At 42.5% G+C, this 13,042-nt stretch overlaps 1 long non-coding RNA gene across 2 annotated transcripts in view; it reads right to left on the bottom strand.

Moving 5' to 3' along the window:
• Positions 1 to 6,907: 6,907 nt before the first annotated feature.
• LOC121869413 overlaps positions 6,908 to 13,042 on the bottom strand; it is a 76,584-nt gene continuing 70,449 nt past the window's right edge. Inside the window, exons 3-4 of one of the 2 annotated variants that reach the window (XR_006089551.1) lie at positions 11,185 to 11,590; positions 6,908 to 6,937 (exon numbers count right to left, since the gene is read on the bottom strand). This is a non-coding gene — a long non-coding RNA (uncharacterized LOC121869413). Of the gene's footprint in view, positions 6,938 to 10,723; positions 10,821 to 11,184; positions 11,591 to 13,042 lie in introns of those variants that run through there. The other variant, XR_006089548.1, reaches the window with a different exon arrangement.

The following is a 13,042-nucleotide window of genomic DNA, read 5'->3' as shown; positions in this document are numbered from 1 at the left end:
CACGGCGGAGCAGGCACGTTATCGCAGGATGGATGGACCTGCAGCCTACTCTGCTACACCCTTGTTGTCATTAGGAGCACTGCAGGAGTTAGGCGTGGTGTCCAGGAACTTTCGAGCAGATCCCAGCCGCTCGGTACGCTCAACAGGGTGCGTGAGTCAGCGAGCAGCAGCGCCTGGGCGCTGCCGCTGACTGCAGACCCGTGTCCCTCCGCCCAGCCTCCGCCAAGTCGACTGTTTCAACAGCAGGAGGCCCCTCGCGTGGGCAACCGAACTCACAGGCCCTTCAAGTCCGTCCGGCTGATTTCTTCAGCACAGCTGAAACATTTTCTAGTTGTCGCCGACCGACTCTCTTTGGCTGGCCTGTGGTGGTAATCTGTAAGCCGGACACGACGTCGAGCCACCATTGCCATCTGGCACCTCTTTTCGTGATCTGGGGTCCCGCCGTCTGCGGACGGACGGTGGGCCACAGTTCTCAACCGAGACTTCACGCGGCTTCCTGGAGCGTTGGGGTCGCCATCAACACCCACTACCCGGTCAAGCGGCCATGCTGAGGCTGCGGTCAAGACAGTCAAGCAACTCATCCTCAAAGGTGGCCTTCAGACAACACCAGACTGTGAGGCGTTTGACCAAAGGACTCCTGGGTACGTAATACTCCCACCCACGGACGCTCCACCTTTGGTCCTGTATGGTCACCCTCTCCCGGCGCTCTTGCGTTCCTGCACCACGCCAAGGCGCTGCGAAGAGGTGGCAGACCAGAGCAGGCTGCGACCGCTGCGCCGCTATGCTTGCCCAGGACGCCAAGGCTCGGTATAGCGACCGTGCCAGCATCACTTCAGCCACTGGATATTGGTGCCCTTGTCCGCGTCCAGGACCCGACGACGACACGTTGGGACAAAGGTGGGCATAGTGATGGGCGTCGGCCGGTCGCGGGACTGAAATCCAGGATGCCCGGCGGCGTGTCTGGTCAGAGAACACGCCCGCTTCCTCTGGCAAGTCCTACCTGCTGCTGGCCCCCTGACCGAGGACGAGTCACCTACACCTCCACGAGGATCCGCCACACAGTGCAACTCCGACGCTCGGCGACTTAGGACTAAGAAGTCGCTCAAGACAAAGACTACTGGCATGAGGGGGAGGAGATGGAGTTATATCTAAACCACATGCCCGGTACTTAACCTTGTAAATAAGCTACAGTGCCCGATAGCATTATATATGTAATTACGTGGCAACACTGCCGTGTTAGCGTAGCAACGTGCAAGGCTATGGCAAAGTCTCAGTCAAACTCCGTGCCTCGTGCAGGCACACGCTAGTCACCACATGTATTTCTCCTATCCGTTAATAAATGAGACTTCAGTGTTGCCGGTGTTTCCCTACCCATCACTGCCTTCTTCAGGGGAAAACTTGGAACCTTCAGGTACTGTAACTCCCTCACAGGTGGTGTTATGAAGGGCCTCATGGTGCAATGTAGCACCCTCACAGGTGGTGTTATGAAGAATTTCACGTGGTGTAGTTACTCCCTCACAGGTGTTGTTATGAAGGGGCTTCACGTGGTGCAATGCTCTCCCTCTGAGCTGTTGTATAGAAGGCATCATGTGAATTTGATAACTCCATCACAGGTAGTGTTATATGAAGGAAGCATGGTGCAGTAACTCCTCACAGGTGGTGTTATGAAGGGCTTCATGTGGTGCAGTAACTCCCTCACAGATGGTGGTATGAAGGACTTCATGTGGTGCAATGCTCCCTCACAGGTGGTGTTATGAAGGTTTCGTGGTGCAGTAACTCCCTGCAGGTTTGTGTTAAGAAAGGCCTTATGTGGTGCGTATGTCCTCACACGTGGTATTAAGAAGTGCTTCACGTGGTGCAGTTACTCCCTCACAGGTGGATTTATGAAGGGAGCTTCGTGGTGCAGTAACTTGCTCTAGATGGTGTTATGAAGGGCTTCATGTGGTGCAGTAACTCCCTCACAGGTAGTGTTACAGAAAAGGGCCTCACGATAGTGCAATAACTCCCTCACAGGTAGTGACTGAAGGCTTCATGGTGCAGTAACTCCCTCACAGGTAGTGTCATGAAGGGTTTTTATGTGGTGCAGTAACTCCCTCACAGAGTTGTGTTAAGAAAGGCCTTATGTGGTGCAGTATGTCTCCACTTTACACGTGGTGTTAGAAACCGTGGTGCAGTAATTTGCTCACAGATGGTGTTATGAAGGAAAGCACATGTGGTGCAATGCTCCCTCTGGTGGTGTTATAGAAGGGCCTCATGTGGTGCAGTAAACTCACAGGTGGTGTTTTGAAAAGGTCTTACGTGATGCTGTAACTTCCTTACAGGTGGTGTGTGAAGGGCTTCATGTGATGTAGTAGCTCCCTCACAGATGGTGTTTTGGAGGGTTTCATGTGGAGCAGTGCTCCCTCACAGGTGCTGTTATGAAGGGCCTTATGTGGTGCAATAACTCCCTCACAGGTGGTGTTATGAAGGGCTTCACGTGATGCACTATCTCCCTCACAGGTGGTGTTATGAAGGGCTTCACGTGGTGTCGTGCTCCTTACAGGTGGTGTTATGAAGGGCTTCACGTGGTTCAGTATCTCCCTCTGAGTAGTGTTGCCGGGGGCCTCCGTGGTGCAGTAACTCCCTTACAGGTGGTGTTATGAAGGGCCTCAAGTGATGCAGTAACTCCCTCACAGGTGGTGTTATGTAGGGATTCACGTGGTGCAATAACCCTCTCATAGGTGGGATTATTGAAGGGCCTCATGTGGTGCAGTTTCTCCCTCACAAGGGGTGTTATGAAGGACCTCACCTGGTGCATGTGTGGGCTTCACGTCGTGCAGTAACTCCCTCACAGGTGGTGTTATGAAGGGCTTCACGTGGTGCAGTATCCTGCTCACAGATGGTGTTATGAAGGGCTTCATGTGGTGCAGTAACTCCTTCACAGGTGGTGTTATAGAAGGGGCCTTGGTGTTATAGGGTCGCGATGTAATAACTTCCTTACGTTTGATGTATATTATGAGGCCGTTTTGAATGGGTGAGAATTACATTACATATCCAGGCAGAAGTTGATAGGTATAAAACTAAACGCCTTTCACACGCTGTTCTTGAAGAACAGTGTCCGTGTCATGAGTGTGGACGTAACAGGAGGGGGCTGAAAGACCGATGAGGCCGTGTATATACCAGCTGTTGAAGATTATAATGATGGAGAGGCCATTGCCAGGTGTCTGGAGGCCCGGACTAGTGTCCTTTGAATAAAGCGGATTTAGGCGGTCTTTCCGGGGTTCCTTGAAATGTGGGTGTTATAGGCGAATCTAACTTCAACTGAGTAGTCTGTCTCCTCTGGAACCACTCCCTGTTTGCAACTACTGGTTCTTCTCAGTTTCGGGGAAGGCAATCCAAAATCAGTCATGTTTTTGTCCGCATAGCTCCATCACTTTGTCTTCAGCATGATCAGAGCCCTGTTGAACATAATATCCATCAACTCAATCTTTTTTGACCAGGATGTTCTCTTCTTGCTTGATGAAGCAGATCCTCTGAAAAGACTTTCTTGGTGGTTTTCCAGAGCTGGCTTGGATTGGAAAGTCCATATATAACAGCAATCACTTGTTGGCAAACAGGTTCACTCATTCTCATTGGCGATTGAGTACTGTAGCTGCTGCACTCTTCTAATGTGTCATTCAAAAGTGACCATCATTTTCCAGCTGAAATAAGAGAGTTGCAGACTTGTCATTCACTGTCTTGAGTGCTGCATATGATGTTGGGCACGGAAATGGTGCAAAAAGTAGTCTCAAACAATAGCAATCAAAGTTGTTGGGGAGTGAACCGTGTAGTCGTCCCAGCTTTGCCTGACTTTATCCTGGATATCCTTCAACATCGGATCGTGAGCTCTTCTCATGAACTTTTTCATTGAAGCCTGCATATATAGAACCTGGGTACGTCAACATACAGAATTATTTGGGCAAACTCGTAACCTGTAGAAAGCTTGAAAAAAATGCAGTGAGGTCGTATCAGCAGGATTTGCCATTTTGATTTTGGAGGACTCTTCGCAGAAGTATACTCTTTGTCCATTTACAGGTGACAGATGAACTACAGTTGGATATCGTTCGTGTATGGGAAAATTAAAAATTCTCCGCATAGGCTTCATTACTGCATATATAACAGCCTTGCTGAAACTGTGTCGCCACATCATGGTTTCCATCGCTTTTCCAATGCAAAGATCGCTTGGTCAGAGCCTTGTTGACATGTTGCAGACATACTTGATGAACTTGAAGCTTCTGGTGCAGACTCCACATCTATGTGCGCATTAGATGCCTTACTCAAAAAAAGAGGATTGTGAGGGACCACCCATTTTGTTGTCTATTATTATTTCACTGTCTGTTCAGGTGCAACACTGCTGTAAAGCCTCCATCGCCTGGCTCTCTTCTCTTGTACTGAGGATGGCTCATCTTCTCCCTCTGGGTATCCTTTATCAGGTCTTTTGGGGAAGATTTTTGGTGCAACGTCCATCTTTCATGCAGAATGTCTGTTGATCAGGTGATTGGTTGGTGTTGTTATGTTCTTTTCAGCAAAGCAAAAATTCAGACGGGACAGATTGATTCCTTATTTAAATATAGACATTTGTGATTCTTGATGAAAGAGAAACAAGTTTGGTTGTGCCAATAAAGATCAGACCATTATGTGTGATACAAGGGATGATGAATAAAACTATATATAACACTCAAAGTAAAAAGTATATGGCAAAAGGCACTTTTCACCACTGCAAAAGAAGAGAGGAAGTTCAGTTTATACAGCCCATTTATATATATATATATATATATATATATATATATATATATATATATATATATATATATATATATATATATATATATATATATATATATATATATATATATATATATATATATATATATATATATATATATATATATATATATATATATATATATATATATATATATATATATATATATATATATGTGTATGTGTATATATATATATATATATATATATATATATATATATATAAAAATATATACACGTATATATATACAGTTAACCCTCACTTTACGCGGTTAATGTAACCCGGAGGGTCCCCCGTAAAGTGAGAAACGCGTAAAGTGAATAACATAACATATGGGATTAATTGAAATGGAGTCCGGCCCATCCCCAAACTCCACTTTTTGACGACACACAACTATGTTGTAGTAAAAATATTATCTTAACTTTATGATGGTATGCACACACAATTAATAATTAAGAGAAATATCAATAATATTAGGTTTTTTAACACTTACATTAGTAGAAAAAATGGCCTGGGCACACGGGGATGGGCGGTTGGTTCCGAGGCAGAGGGCAGATTATTGGCCCTCACCTGTGTCACTTGTATCAATTGTATCACTATCCACCACAGAGGCTTGCAGGGCCTCTTTGTCAAACTCCCCAAAGTCCATATAAGTCCATATCCTCACCATAATTATCACTATCACTGACTTGGGCCGGCTGTGGTGGGTGGCGGGTGAAGAACTGGTAATGTTTTGATGACTGGGCGACCTTGTGCGCACCATGTTCACGCAGCTTACACCACATGGCGGATGGCGGGAGGTTTGGATCCAAAAATGGCGCGGCTCGCCAGCCGCTCTCCGCGTAAAGGGGTACACGCACCGCGTAATGTGAGCATCCTGGGTTCCGGCAGGGCACCGCGTAAACGTGGAAACGCGGAATGTGGGACCGCGTAAAGTGAGGGTTAACTGTATATGTATATGTATATGTATATGTATATGTATATATATATCTATATCTATATCTATATCTATATCTATATCTATATCTATATCTATATATATATATATATATATATATATATATATATATATATATATATATATATATATATATATATATATATATTTCATGTAAATCCACAATGAAAACGTGGATAAGATAAGGTACTCCGTTGTTTCCATTTTCCCGTGTGATTTTATCAAGATATATATATATATTAGGGTGGTCCAAAACTATATGGTAAAAAATATAATTAGTAATATATTGCCTCCACAAGCCTTAAAATTGTCCATTTGGTTCATAGATAAGGTCTGTAAAATTTTATCCATATTCATTAACATTTAGAGGTCAATCCATTTTGCATATTATACTTGTAGTGTAGGACTGAATTTTCTTGTCCGCATGATACAGTCTTAATATACACAACACATTATATTGGGTATATTTCAATGTATATAGCCTAGTTGCCTATTTGGAAAGGGCAAAGAGTCAAGTATTGAGTCATAGGGACTGACAATGACAGGTTGAAACAGGAAACACAGACAAGGGTTACCATTAATCAGATGAAGTTACTTATTTCATTTATGTCTCATCAGTTCTACAATTATTTCATTATCAATCTAGAGAGTATATTTTGCTGAATAAAGACAATGTGTTTATAATGTGTTTATCTAGCCCCGAAAAATCCTTATTACGTACTAAATGGAAAAAAAGAGGACATTGGATTGACCTCTAAATATGCTTTAAATGATCCAATTTTTTTCTGGGATGCATTTTGTACCTAATGGACAAAAATAAACCTTGTGGAGAAAACGTATACAAATATGTGATATTTTGGACCACCCTATTATATATATATATATATATATATATACAGTATATATTTACTTTTAAATGAGAATAAAAAAATATGATCTAATGTCATGTTTGGAGAAGGCTGCAATAATCTCGCCGTAATGTTTTTAGTCTGGTTCCTTACTCTAACGTCATTTCTTACTACACACAATAAACAGTTAGTTCCCTTGAGCAGTTCCATGAGCCGTTGGGTCTTCTCACACTGGGACAGATCTTGACTATTCTCAGACTGCTGGATCAACATGTGTTTAAGGTTGTCGTTATGAGACCGAGATTCATTTAGTTTTTCTGTTTGTTGTGTCAGAGATTCTAGTAAAACCTGGAAAATCAACAATAACAATAATAAATATATCAAGGTGGTGTAATAAATTTATAAAAAGCCTTTACCAGTCTTAATTGATGTGTATTTATCTTTAAGTAGGAAACATCTCATTCTGTTCCCTACACCAACACTACCACTACACAAGTACACATAAACAATCATAACATTCTCAAAATTTAAATCTTCGTACTTAATCATAATATAAATGTACAGTATACTCATATGTTAAGTTCTTCTTCCACTTTACAATTGAACAAACATGGAGACAATACCCAGTAGCTATTAGTCTTCCCATCCCACATACCACCTTCCATAAATCCTAAATACTGTACGTTACTTTTTTTTTTTAATTACGTTTACCTTTTGACTTTTATCCTCTTCGCCACTGATCGGCTTGTTAGCCGCTTGGGAGATCGGTCACGTCTCTGATTACTTTTCCTTTTCATTTATACTCTTCACCAAAAGATCGGCTTGCTAACCGCCCAGGTGATTGGTCACGTCTCTGTCATGCACTGTTGGCAAATACTGGGCATGCACCGGCTCGTGTACCTGAACCTGCTCCAGTGTTGGTCAAGTCTTGTCTTGAAAGAGCTCACACTCGGTGCCATCACAACACTCTCTGGTAGATTGTTCCAAGAGTTTACAACCCTCACTCCGAAAAAGTTTGCCCTCACAGTTTTCTGGACTTGTGCCTTCTTCAATCTTCAGCTGTGACCCCTTGTGGGGCGAGCATCCGCCAGCTCCAAGTAAGGACACTCGACTGAGTAGTGCCCCCTGAGATGATTATACACCTCAACTAGGTCACCCCTTACCCGTGTGTAATATAAGCTAGGTAAGTTCAGGCGCTCCAATCTCTCAGGGTAGCTGAGGTACCGAAGTGCAGGCACCAGTCTGGTGGCCCTCCTTTGAATATTTTCAAACAACTGACAGTCCCTAGCATATCTCGGGGACCAGACGGGGTGACAGTACTCCAGATGGGGAAGCACTTCACTCTTGAAGATCGTTACGAGGGATGGACCGTCTAGATATCTGAACGACCTTCTTATAAGACCCAATAATTTCTTTGCCTGGTTTACCTTCTTCTCGCAATGGCCCGAGAACTTCAGCTCATTGTCAACAAACACACCTAGGTCCTTCTCACATTCAGTCTCAACTAGTGCAATTTCTTCATCTCGTTGGGACATATGATACGCCTCCTTACCGTTGGTACGCCCCAGGTGCATCCTCTTACACTTCGTGACATTAAATCTCAGCAGCCATTCCTTTGACCATTCCTGGAGCCCACAGAGGTCTTTTTGTAGCTCTTCACAGTCAGCTTTGTTATTAATTTCCCGAAATAACTTAGCGTCATCGGCAAACATTTGTATGGAGGAGTGTACAACGTCAGGCATGTCATTTATGAAACAAACAAACAACAGCGGGCCCAATACACTGCCCTGTGGTACCCCACTTGTGACAGGTACAGATGACGATTTCGTGCCATTAATCACCACACACTGCTTGCGGTCATGTAGAAAGTCTTCTATCCATGCAAGGACATTTCCCCGAATTCCGTACCCTTCCAGTTTGATTTTCAGCCTTACATGGGGTATACTGTCAAAAGCCTTGGCAAAATCTACGTAAATATTGTCAAAATTACCACCCCATTCCAGAATATGGGTCCAAATATCCAATACCTTGAGCAATTGTGTTAAGCAGGAGCGCCCCGGCATAAAACCGTGTTGGCAATCCTTCACAATATTGTTTCGTATTAGATGTTCCATTACGGCATCTCTGATAATACTCTCAAGTACCTTACATATTATGCTGGTAAGGCTCACTGGTCTATAATTGTTCGTGGAGTGCCGATCGCCCTTCTTGAAGATAGGACTCGCACAAGCCACTTTCCATTCACTGGGGACCATTTGTTCATCCAGGCATTTACAAAACAGGATCTTCAGGGGCTCTGCAAGCTCGTTGCACAACTCTCTTAGCACTCTAGGATGCACCATGTCAGGGCCGGGACTCTTATGGACCTTTAGCCTGGACAGTTTATTTCTAATACCCTCTTCTGTGAACACAATGTGGGTCAGTGCTGTGTCGAACCGTCTGTCCTCAAACGCAGGAAGGTTAGTTGCATCCTCTCTTGTGAAGACTGAGGAAAAGAAGCTGTTCAATGCCTCAGCTTTATCCTGGTCAGAATCTGTGTAACTACCATCCACAAGCCTCAGGTCTGATACTCCTACTCGCGTTTTCAATTTCGACTTTCCATAGCGGTAAAACGCCTTTGGGTTTGACTTGACCTCGCGTGCAACCAGCCTCTGGAACTCCTTTTCAGCCCTGCTACACTCTGTCTTTGCTTGATTCCTGGCTCTTGCATACATCCTCCTGTCTTACTCATCGTTTGACCCAACCCAAGTCTTGAATTTCTGGGTTTTCTTCTTAATTTTGTCGACCGCCGCATGGTTCATGTGTAGGGAACCCCTCGTAGTCCTCGAAGCACTGGGTTTGGTCTTGGGTATATAGTTATCGATCAAATGGGTCACTTTACTAGTTATGATATTCAGCGTAGTGTCCGCGTTCTTGTACCTTAATGAGTCAGGCCAGTTGATACCACTCATCTCTTCCCTCATCCCATTGTAATTTCCCTTGTAATATTTGCACCTTGGCCTGGCCTTATCCTGAACTAGGTAACAGTTAAATCTGAATGACAACACAATATGGTGACTGGTGCCAACTGGGGCAAGGTGTTCCAGTTTGGCCACCATACCCTCCTCATTTGTTATGATGAGGTCAAGTGGCTTGGGTGTTTGCTCCCCTATGTAATGTGTTGGGTCTCTAACATGTTGGAACAGAAAATTATCTCTCAGAGTTTCTACAAAAAGAGTAGCAGGGTTATTCAAGTCATTCGGGGTGGACTCGTTTCTCCAGTCGATGTCGCCATAGTTAAAGTCCCCCATGATAAGGAGGTGGCTAGGGTTGAGCATTGCCGCGTTGTTTATTAAGGTTCTTAAGTTCCTTTGATTTAGTGGGCCACAGTTTGGGGATCTGTAGATACACCCGACGATAGGTAAGTCCCCTCCCTTTAATTTAATTTTACACCACTTGGACTCTTCAAAAATATCCTCTCCCTGTACCCTCACCTGGCTGGCTCTAAGGTCTTGCCGAGCACAGATAACCACACCCCTCTTGCAAGTTTCTTGAGAAAGGTTCGTAAATGAGTCATATCCAGCAATACTGAACTCACATTCCTCTCGGTCGATTCTCTTGTTCTTGTACAACAGTTCTACAACTCCTACGATATCTGATTGGTGTACTCTTAGTAGTGTTTCAAACTCCTCTCTCTTATCGAGAAACGTGTCAGTATTAGTGTACATGACATTCAAGCCAGAATTTGTTCTCGGTAACGTCTCTGCTCTTAGTAATAAACCCGCTCCCCCCCCATTCTCAGAAGCTGCAGCATTTGCAAAGTACACTGTATTTTGCAGGGTGTGGTTAGAAATGTCATTGTTTACACGGCGCTTGCCTCCTCCTGTCCGGTAGGCTGAGCTGGTGCCGCCTCCCGGGTGGGGGGTTGAGTGGGTGGAGGGTGCACTGCTGTCCCCTGGCCCTGTGTCGGCACACTTTTTTCCACTACCCTCCCCCTGAGTATAACCCATGTACACCTGTCCCCATTCCTCCTCGACTCCTTCCTCTTCTGCTTCAAGTCCTGCAGGAGCTTCTTGTGCTGTTTCCTCTGTATTACCGTGCGATCTGGGTGAATGAATACATCCCGAAATGCCTTGCTCCTTGCTAAGTTTTTTGCCTGCCGAATAACGTGCCATTTCTCTTCCCCGCTCGCTAGTGTGATCCTGAGGGGACGAGACTTATCCCCCTGCTTTTGTCCCAGCCTCCTCACATCCTGAGGGGTTGATGGAATTTTCAGAACCTCTGCACAATGTTGTGCAAGCAGTCTATCATGTATGCGACTTCAATTTCCCCCTAAGGTATATAATGTCAAGTCTTAATATTTCTAACTGTATTCCACAACATAAACTTTACTCAACCATCAATAGCATTATCTCTCTCTCTTTCTCTCTATTCTCACTTTAATAACTTTTGTATGTACTGTATATCTGACACTACAACACCAAGGTTGATGCTGAAGATAGGGGGAATCATCTACTGTGATAAATCAACATCCAGGCAGTCCTTAAGACAATAAAGACACAAAATTATACCGAATTCTGAGGTGTAGGGGTGTGTGTGTGTCATGTGTACTGTACCTGCTTCTCTTCTTGTAGTTGCTGCACTTCCAGGTGACACCCAGACAGCTGCTTTCAGATGTCATCCAGCTCTTGTAAAGTAGCCTGAAGCTCCTCATTTGTGCTGTCGAGAGTAAAAATCACAGCTAATCAAAATGTCCTCCAACTGAATAAAAACGACACAAGTTAGTAATAAATCAAACTATTCCCTAACACATACAATTTTCATCTCCATTAACCACAATATTAATCACAGAGGAACATAAAGGAACTGGAATAATAGATCCGAGTGATGTTAGCAGCAGTGAGTTTCTTTCATCTGTTGAATGCGGTCTTGCAGGCAAGCCACCGACATCGACACGCTGGAGGTGGATTTGTTGTCCCATTCTCCCCGGTCACCACACAAGGATGAACCTTCACCTCCATTCTGTAGGACAAAACTATACCCTGTAGTGCCTGTACTCATCAAAATTCCTCCTAAATGTATCAGGGTCTTGGTAATTCATTAATAACCTATAAGACACTTTTTGAGTTCTATTTACACACGTATGTAGGTGTGTTAATCACTTAGAACTCATGTTATGTGGACGATAATATATATATATATATATATATATATATATATATATATATATATATATATATATATATATATATATATATATATATATATATATATATATATATATATATATATATATATATATATATATACACACACACAGGGTGTCCCATAAGTTTCCATTCATATGGTTTTTAACATTGGATTGGTCGGCGTGGTCCTGTGGAGTGGCCTCCCAGATCCCCAGACCTTACCCCACTTGATTTTTACCTTTGGGGCATTTGAAGGCCATGGTGTATCAGGAAAAGATACAAATCATAAATCATCTCAAGCAACGTATCACCAACGCCATTACAAGCATAACTCCCTGCTGTGCTTGAACGTGTTCTTCAGCAGTGGAGGACACGCATTGAAGAGTGTTTTCAACAGAGTGGTAGTCATGTAGAGCATATTATATAAATAAAAATGGATTTTCATATAAAAAGGTATATTTTTCATATGTATGGAAATTTATGGGACACCCTGTATATATATATAATATATATATATATATATATATATATATATATATATATATATATATATATATATATATATATATATATATATATATATATATATATATATATATATATATATATATATATATATATATATATATATATATATATATATATATATATATATATATATATATATATATATATATATATATATATATATATATATATATATATATATATATATATATATATATATATATATATATATATATATATATATATATATATATATATATATATATATATATATATATATATATATATATATATATATATATATATATATGACTATGGGACTTCGTCCAATGGTACCGACCTGCTTTGACCGTGCGTCCATACGGGACCTCTGACTCGACGCCGTGACCAAAAATTTTTTTTCAATGGCGCGCATTTTCTATACAGCGTTCCGTCGGAAGCGAGAGGGAGAGGATGGCTTAAGGGTAAACCTGCGTGGCTGCACTCACTCAGTGGGCGCTTGTTTATGTTTGGCTATAGGTATCCTGCTGATGGCGCTGAACTTTACGTTATTATTGTATTTAATTGACTTTATAATGACTGGGCGTAAAAGTGAGAGTGCTGGTGGTACTCCCAAGGAAAAAGGAAGAGCAATTACTTTTGAGAGATGAAACTGAAGATAACACAGTATGAGAATGAAAACGTGGCAACAATCTCTCCACCTTTGACCTAGGTTTTCTCACACTGTTATCACACTATTCTGAACAAAGGGGCATTAGTGAAGTAGTGAAAGAACAAC

Source organism: Homarus americanus, unplaced genomic scaffold, assembly GCF_018991925.1.
Source record: "Homarus americanus isolate GMGI-L3 unplaced genomic scaffold, GMGI_Hamer_2.0 scaffold32583, whole genome shotgun sequence".
Taxonomy (NCBI): domain Eukaryota; kingdom Metazoa; phylum Arthropoda; class Malacostraca; order Decapoda; family Nephropidae; genus Homarus; species Homarus americanus.
This window is presented reverse-complemented; position numbering and strand designations above follow the sequence as displayed.